Source organism: Meles meles, chromosome 21 (assembly GCF_922984935.1).
Source record: "Meles meles chromosome 21, mMelMel3.1 paternal haplotype, whole genome shotgun sequence".
Classification (NCBI taxonomy): Eukaryota; Metazoa; Chordata; class Mammalia; order Carnivora; family Mustelidae; genus Meles; species Meles meles.
The window spans coordinates 26,976,856-26,985,409 of record NC_060086.1 but is presented as its reverse complement, the minus strand read 5'-3'; the positions used below and the strand labels follow the sequence as shown (position 1 = coordinate 26,985,409).

At 48.9% G+C, this 8,554-nt stretch overlaps 1 long non-coding RNA gene across 1 annotated transcript; it reads right to left on the bottom strand.

Moving 5' to 3' along the window:
• Positions 1-639: 639 nt before the first annotated feature.
• Positions 640-7,494, bottom strand: LOC123933534. Its single transcript, XR_006816635.1, has 3 exons — positions 6,760-7,494; positions 2,439-2,515; positions 640-702 (listed from the first exon to the last, which is right to left on the bottom strand). It is a non-coding gene; the product is annotated as an uncharacterized LOC123933534 (long non-coding RNA).
• Between the last annotated feature and the right edge of the window lie 1,060 nt (positions 7,495-8,554).

Genomic DNA, 8,554 nt, shown 5'->3' with positions numbered 1-8,554 from the left:
GGCCTGTGTCATCTGTGTCCACCAACCACAAAGGCCATCCTCGCTGGGCATGGCTCCTGACAGCAATTATTAAGAAGTCCCTTGAACTACTCCGTCAGACACAGACTGAAAATGATGGAACATTCTGGAAGAGGTTTCCCTGGGTTCAAAAGGCTTAGAGGTGAGCAGAGTGTTGCTGGCAACACTCATAATTCAAACGTGAGGGCGAAAACCCGAGCAGAGGGAACAAGGAGGAGACATGGGCAGCGCAGGTCAGGTACAGACAGCGGGGAGCGGTGGGGGTGGGACTGAGGGTCTGATAGTGCCGCAATGGATGCTCCCAAGGAAAACTGGAAATGGAGATCTTCGGAAAAAATCTATTTTGGCATCTTTTGCAAATCACTGAGAAACATTTTATAAAGATTGAAGAACAGGGACCTATGCACATCTGTTTTAAATTCCTTCACTGTGTAAATGTATCACAGAAGTATACACCTGTGACATCATGGGCGCACACACGCAGGCTCAGACTCAGACACACACACACACACACACACACACACACACACACACACACACACACCTTTTAAAAAGAAAAGGGGAAAGAAAGCAAAGAGAGTTCTACAGCCCATACTGTAACACGTAGGTGAAGGGTACTTGCCGATTTGAAGTGGGTCCTCTGAATGTCATTCTATGATGGGTTGTGATAAGAAAGGCTTGACTCTGTGGGAAGATGGGAAAGACAGAAATGAGACGAGAAGCTCAGATTCAGCAAAACTGCAAACAGCCTTTCCAGAAACGGCAAACACATCCTGGTCCTGTTCAAAGCAAGGGCCGCTCACTGCACAGGGCCTTCTGCTCCGTGGCATCTGGCCCTGGGCACATGCAGTCACACTTCAGCAGATCGGGGTCAGGGGAGGTCACTAAGCAGGACACTCAGAATCGGATGTCTACTCTCAATCTCATCAGGAAATACTCAACACTCAGAAATCACTCAGAATTTGCCCGATGTTACAGTGTTTTTCCAAGTTGTCTCTCGTTTCCTGCCTCTTCTCCAACAAAATGTATAACCCAGTGCTTACTGCTCACAGTTATCTGGAAAACAGACTCCTATGCAGACCTGAAGTCAGTAACACTTATGTGACGAATCCTCTCCTCCAGGATATGCCAAAAATCAGACCTGGGAGACCTGAATCCTCTATCACAACAACCACATACAAAGGCCAATGCCTTTTCCAGCCCAGAAGCCACCTCTGGGCTTAAGGGAGAGCCCACGTACTCTTATTTCACGCGGGGTTCTACCAAGCCGGATCCTCCTCTGCAGATACACAGTCTCAGATGCCAGGCGGCAACTAAAAAGCATATTTACTGTAACAGAATCTTGCATTTGGAAAGAGTGAAAACCTTGTTCCATAGGATAAACTAAAACACTCTCATACTTGAAAACTATTTCCAAATGATGAGAACTAGACATCTTTGAAGGACAAGCTGAAACTTTCAGGTTTATTAATTTTTTTTTTAAAATGTAAGACTTGGCATTTTATTTAAATCGCTTAGAAAGAAGGAAGGGAGCACAAGTTAAAACCACCAGGAAGCCCTGACCTTGGGCTTGAGGCCAGGGTTTAAATCTCAGCTCCACCCCTTCCTCCACGGGTGCCCTGAGGGAAATTCACTTCACTGCTTTGAGCCTTGGTTTCCCCACTGGGATTCACGAGGCTACTCTGAACACTGAACGGTCCCATTCAGTGACCCCTGATCCATTCCACATGGTGTCACAAAAGCTCCCAGCACAGACAACTGGGTGACTCAGTTGGTTAAGCGACTGACTTCGACTCAGGTCATGATCCCGGGGTCCTGGGAATGAGTCCTGCCTTGGGCTCCTGCTCAGCAGGGAGCCTGCTTCTCCCTCTTCCACTCTCCCTGCTTCTGCTCTGTCGAATAAATAAAATATTTAAAAAACAAACAAACAAACAAAAAAAAGCTCCCAGAAGAGAGTCACAGACTCGTCCTCGACAGTTCTGCAAACTTCTTAAAACCTGACCTCAGGGTGGCACCCAGAATATCTCACATGCAGTAAATGCCTAAGTTTAGCCTCCTTGTCACTCACTCGAACAATATTTACTATCCATCCCTCTAGGCTGGGCACCTTTCTACGCCCTGGAGATAACAAAGAAGACACAACACACAGAACAATTCAGAGGATCAAACTACTGTAGGTCATTTCTTTTCAAGGTTCAGACAAATGACACTCACGGACAGAACTGTCGCCAATGGAGGGTGACTGCATTTGGAAGACTGCTCCACAGGTTGGAATGAGGATGCCGGGGCCAGCCAGAAAGTGGGGAGGGGGTCCAAGAGAAGAGCCCCTAAAATGAGGTCCCCAGCATGCAGACCGGTCCCCTTCTAACCACTGCCTCTGAATCTACCCGGCTCTGTTGTCTGGTCCAAACCACACTTACTTGATGCTGTGTAGCTTTCTCGTGACTATGACCGGAAAGTCAACCTCAAAATATTTTCTTGGGAGAAGATCTTCATCCTCAGGGAAAATACACAGTAAGTTTCCTAATTCTATATTCCCTCAGACATTTACTGACCATCTTCATGCACCAAGTACTAAGCCCCAAACAGCAACAGAGTATTTCAGGGCCCAAATCAGGAACGATATGGGGGAAAATGCATGTTTCAGGTGGCTTCGGTCTCCGTGTGGAGAACGGACGGAGGATGAAGGTTAGGAGGTGCTCACAGCCATCCAGGAAGAAGGTCCCGGGAGGAAGTCATGGGGAGCCGGAACTGGGGGAACAGCCACTGGGATGGAGACAGGGAGGCACTGAGAGGCCCTGGGGATGTAGGACCTAACAGACTTTGCCAAAAAGCAGACTGAGACAGATCAGGGAGGGTCAGGAAACCGATGTGGGGGTGGGGCCAGCATGTGGGGGATCAAACAGGATACAACAGCAAACATCACAAAGCACCCGCCACGGTGAGGGCAAGCACTGTTTTGTGCTACATTTACTTTTTCCCATGAGAGGAGAGTGTGGTGGGGGGAAAGGGCAGGCACTCTGGAGCCGGGGAATGGGGTTCAGATCCCAGCTCAGCCACTTGTCTGCTACGAGGTGCTGGGAAGTCACTCAACTCCCTGGGCCAAGCTTTCCACATCCACACAGTAGAGAAGGGACAGCACCTCACGGGGCTGTGAGGACTCCTGTAGAAAGAAATACTCCGGCGACACTCACAGCAGAACCTGCCAGAGTAAGCGGCATGGGTGAGACTTTATGATGTCTACTGTGGGCTGCAGTAAAGCAAGTGTGAAAGCCACACACACAGACAAACGGAAACACACAAACACATACACTGAGTCAAAGAAACACATCTACACAGACCCACACACAGGGACATGCAGAGACACACAGACCCCACACAGAGACACACAGAGACAAAGACACTGGGAAACACATGCAAAGACACACAGACACACACATGGAGGTACACACACCCACACAGAGACACAGACACACACACTCACGGCCCCGCTCCCCCATCTGTGTCCCAGCCTGGTCACGCCCCGGCCATCTTAGCACTTTCTCTCCATGTCTGCCATGTCCAGTCACAGCCCTGATGACTATTCTTGAACGCGTTCTCTCCTCAACCCCCAGCGGCACAGACACCCCTTTCTGGCCTCTTCCAACCACACCCTGTCTGTCGCCTGCAGCAGCTCCTCACGACCCTACGGCCTAGCAAGAAACAAGGTGCTCCGTAACTGCTGACTTGCTTGGCATCGCCCCCCCCCCCCATGTATTCTTTGAACACCGTGTCCACCCGTACTTCTATTCCAGAAATACAGAGCCAGTTTGTTCAAGGGGAAAAGACAAAAGGAAAGACAGGTGTCGGTATCCAGAATCTGGTCGCGGTGTCGCTATTGCAGGCTGGGATGACACCCACGTTTCTGACGTGAGCCACCGCACAGGCAAGAGCACCGTGTGTGCAGACAGTCACCCGCGATGAGAAGCAGAGACTTCAGGGTCACTGACCCCGGGTCAGCATGATGGGGACAGAAATCACGAGCAAGCATTTCCTAATAGGAGGGGACTCTGAAGAGTGAGTGTCAGAATTGTAGGTCCAGCTACCACCCACCCTTGTGGAAAATCTCAGGGGGTCTGGTTTGCGGGAGAGGCAGGGAGAGAGAGAGGGAGACAGGAGGACAGAGAAAAAGACCGCTTCCTGGGATATCAGAAGACACAGGCTCAGCCATCCCAACTGTTCACACTCACAGCTGCCACGCATGTCTGGTTTTGTGCAGAACGCAGCGATGGATGAGCCGGCTGAGGCTACTGGGAAGAAATGTTTAGGGAAGATGAGGACATAACTTCTGCTAGGATACCCCACCACACCCTTCCACAATGTTACTCCCACAATAGGAAAGGTTAAGGAGAGTCTAAAATCCAAGACAAGGGTGCCTGGGTGGCTCAGTGGATTAAGCCTCTGCCTTCTGCTCGGGTCGTGGTCTCAGGGTCCTGGGATTGAGCCCTGTGTCAGGCTCTCTGCTCAGCGGGGAGCCTGCTTCCCTCTCTCTCTCTGCCTGCCTCTCTACCTACTTGTGATCCCTTTTTATGTCAAATAAATAAATAAAATCTTTAAAAAATAAAAGAAAATTCCAAGACAAATGAGTATGATTGAAAGCAAATGAAGGACAGCATACACTCCTATGCCTTGTGTTGGACTTCTTACTTTATGATAAGGAGCTTTCCCTCGGGGTGTCTGGGTGGCTCAGTCGAGCGAGTGGCCAACTCTTGATTTCGGTTCAGGTCATGATCTCAGGGTCATGGGATCGAGTCACGTATCAGGTCCCCAGGCATCAGATACTTGACCCTCAGAAGAATTCTGAGTAAGGGGTCACTGTGGAGGGGAAGCTATCCAGAGGCACACCTGGGGCCTCTAAGGAACAGACATCTACTTTCTGGGCTTTGGGAAAGGAACAAAATGGCTGCGGCACATGACACTTCCAGTTTGGGTTCTGGGATCCCTAAGTGCTTCTGACACCTATTTGTCAGGTGCTGGCAAGTCACAGGAGGTGTGGAGGACACCCAGGACGGGGCCTCGGTCCCAGATAGCTCCAGGGAGAGCCGTGAGGAAGGACAGCCCTCGGATTCAAAGGGGATCCCGCAGGGCCGACCGCAGCACAGGCTGCCCAAGGTGACACCCATCCCCTGTGTCATTGATCCTTGGGTTGTGTGGAAATAGAAGTTGGGAGACACAGAGAAGCCAAGGTTCCTTAAAGGTGTTCACTACCCCATGACTCTTTATCTGTGGTGGTACTGGCTTTCCCGGACCCTACTGATGCTCACTGCTGGAAGGCGGGAGCCTTCAACTTTCCCCACAGACTTGGGCCCGAGATCATACAGAATGAGCTCCTACCATGGTGGAAGCAGAAAGCCTGTGACCCACTGCTAAGCCTCTGCTGGTGCAGCCGGGGGACCATCCCGGGTGGAAGGTGCATGAGACCGTGAGACTGGCAGACAAAATTTGCTCCACACTGTCTAGAAGCACAGATCTCTCCATTCAGGGATTAGCAAATTTAGCTGCAAATGACCAGGAAGTATTTTAGCCTTGGCAGGCCAGACAGCCTCTCCTCGAAGAACTCAACTGCGCCGTTGTGCTGGTAAAGCAGCCATAGAGAAGACTTAAGTAAATGGGAGTGGCCGTGTTGCAATGAAACTGTATTTACAAAGACAGGTGAGTAGCCAAAATCAGGCCCTTTCCGCCTAGGCTCCGAAGCACAAACAAGCATTATTTTTTTAAAGAAACTTAGATTAAAAAGAAAATAAACCCTTTGAGCAATACGATTATCAAACGAAACACCTCCACAGTATCTTTCCTACCCTGTGCTATTTGCTTTCCTCACTCCTGACAGATAGCCATTTTCTTGGAAGGGGTACCTAAGTCTCAAGTACCTTGACAGGAAAGAAAAACGTCAGATTTATTCATTATTAACCCATTATCGACACAGGGAGAAACCAAACCCCGGAACCAATTCGAAAGGGTGTGGGGCCGCGAGGAGGCATTTCTCCAGTGGCTTCTGCTCACGTGCACACGTTCTGCCCCTGCATTCTGCTCCAGCTCCTTCCACCACACCACGTCACTGAGGTAGAGATGCACCACCGACTGGCGGACCGCAAAGACACCCTGAGCAAGCACAAGGCTCTGGACAGAGAACAGGGAAGCAACCGGGGCTTGCGGGACCTGCAGTCTATTTGCTCCTGGATCTGCCACTAACCGGACCCGTCTCATTTCCTGTGAGAGGAGTTATACCTGTGCTTGCTCGTTAACAGAGCAGGTGAGGGATCACATCAGGGAATTGCTATGAAAGGCCTCTGTGTCCTATCACTATCACCCAGCCTTGCACATCTCTAAACTGTACTGTACACACTGTCACGATGACGATAAAATCTTCGTGATCATCAATACGGCAGACACAGGGGCTCTTGGGCTCACGATCCCACTGGCAGGGTCTTCCACACATGCAGAGGACACGTCTACAAGGGTTTTGATCAGAAGCTCTGTTTGTAACAGGAAAGGATGAGAAGCCAGGCACCCATCCTTCACCAGGGCCCCGGTGACATCAAGTACGTGTCTAAAGGCAGCAGCAGACGCAAGCAGCTGGGGACGGGGTGTGAGACAGGCAGTCACTGTGTTCCCTCTGAATATATTTTTAACATTTTGAACCAGGTGGGCATCTTCACAAATGAAACAATTCGGGAAAGAAGAGGGCGAATGTTCGTTTACCTTTAACATCCAGAAGGTGGTCTCCATCCCAGCCCCAAGATTTATAATTTGACAGTGACATTCTGTCTTCCACAGATATGCCTTTCCAGCTGACAGATGCCATGGACTTGAGCAAAATATCCTAAGAGAGAGAGACACAGAGACAAGCTATCACTCAGTGAGGTCGGAAAGCATCCCTGCAGAGCCTGCCCCAGGAGAAGAGCAAAGGAGGATTCTGCTGTTCTTCTTTGGGGTCAGTGATTTTTATGTAGACTCATGGGAGAAATCAGGACTTTCACATTCTCTCTTTCTTTTTAATTTAAAGTGGCAAGAACCAAAGTAAGTACAATCTATTTAGTGGTGTAAGTAACTATCTTAAAAATAAAATGTCCCTTAAATTTATATATGAGAGACAACCATATTACATCAAAACATTGGATCTGGGAAATGTGCTTTTTTGCAGCTAGGTGAAAGCCACTCAAGAGCCTGCAAAATGTCAAAATTCCAAGATCGTTATGAAAATAATATTTTGAGGACAGGAACTGGGATGGACAAATGACAGAGAAAAAAAAAAGTCTTTATTTCTTACTGTGTTTCCGCAATCTCCATCCTGTGTGGGTAGAGCCTCTGTTTAGAAAATGGCCTCACAGGGGCACCTGGGTGGCTCAGTCAGTTAACAGTCAGTCCTCAGCTCAGGTCATGATCCCAGGGTAAAGGGATAGAGCCCCCCTTGGGCTCCTTGTTCAGTGGGGAGTCTGCTTCTCCTGCTCCCTCTGCCTGCCATTCCCCCTGCTTTGCAACTCTCTCTCTCTTTCTCTCTCTCAAATAAATAAAATCTTTAAAACACATAACAAAAATAAATAAAACAGCCTGACAGACCACTTGGGAGAAGGGAAAGCACAAGTAAATGTTGCCAAATAAACAGACTTGCTCAGCTACAGAGTGGTGAGCTGGAGGAAAGGCAGTGAGAAATAAAAGAGGGAAAGGAAGATAAAATCTGTGTTCCAAAACCCTGCTGCTTAAGTGTAACTATTGTAAGAACAAAATTTGAGTAGCATTTACAAATGTTCCACAATGTTAAAAAATAATATTGGGGAGCCTGGGTGGCTCAGTGGGTTAAAGCGTCTGCCTTTGGCTCAGGTCATGATCTCAGGGTCCTGGGATCGAGCCCCACGTCAGGCTCTCTGCTTGGCGGGGAGCCTGCTTCCTCCCTCTCTGCCTGCCTCTCTGCCTACTTGTGATCTCTTCTGTCAAATAAATAAATAAAGTCTTAAAAAAAAAAAAAAGAAAAAGAAATGTTCCTCACTGTGATACAGGAATTCTAGGTCTATTGATTCTCTCAATAAATAATTTGAGCTTGTATTTTAGGTGTCTCTTGTATTTTATGTTTCTAGGAAATCATTTTTAATGTATGTTACAGAGTATCATCCACAACAGACTGGATATTGAAACAAAAACTAAAAATGTTCACCACGGGCGCCTGGGTGGCTCAGTGGGTTAAGCCGCTGCCTTCGGCTCAGGTCATGATCTCAGGGTCCTGGGATCGAGTCCCGCATCAGGCTCTCTGCTCAGCAGGGAGCCTGCTTCCCTCTCTCTCTCTCTGCCTGCCTCTCTGTCTACTTGTGATCTCTCTCTGTCAAATAAATAAAATCTTAAAAAAAAAAAAATGTTCACCACACCCTATTTGGGCCGCAGTGTGGAGATGCCAGCCCAGGCAGAGGAAGAAGGAACACAGGCCACTGACACGCTGCCTGGGGCACCCAGCTCCCGGGGCTCCAAGGTGGGTCCCTACCTCTGGTTGGGAAAGCTGCCTCAG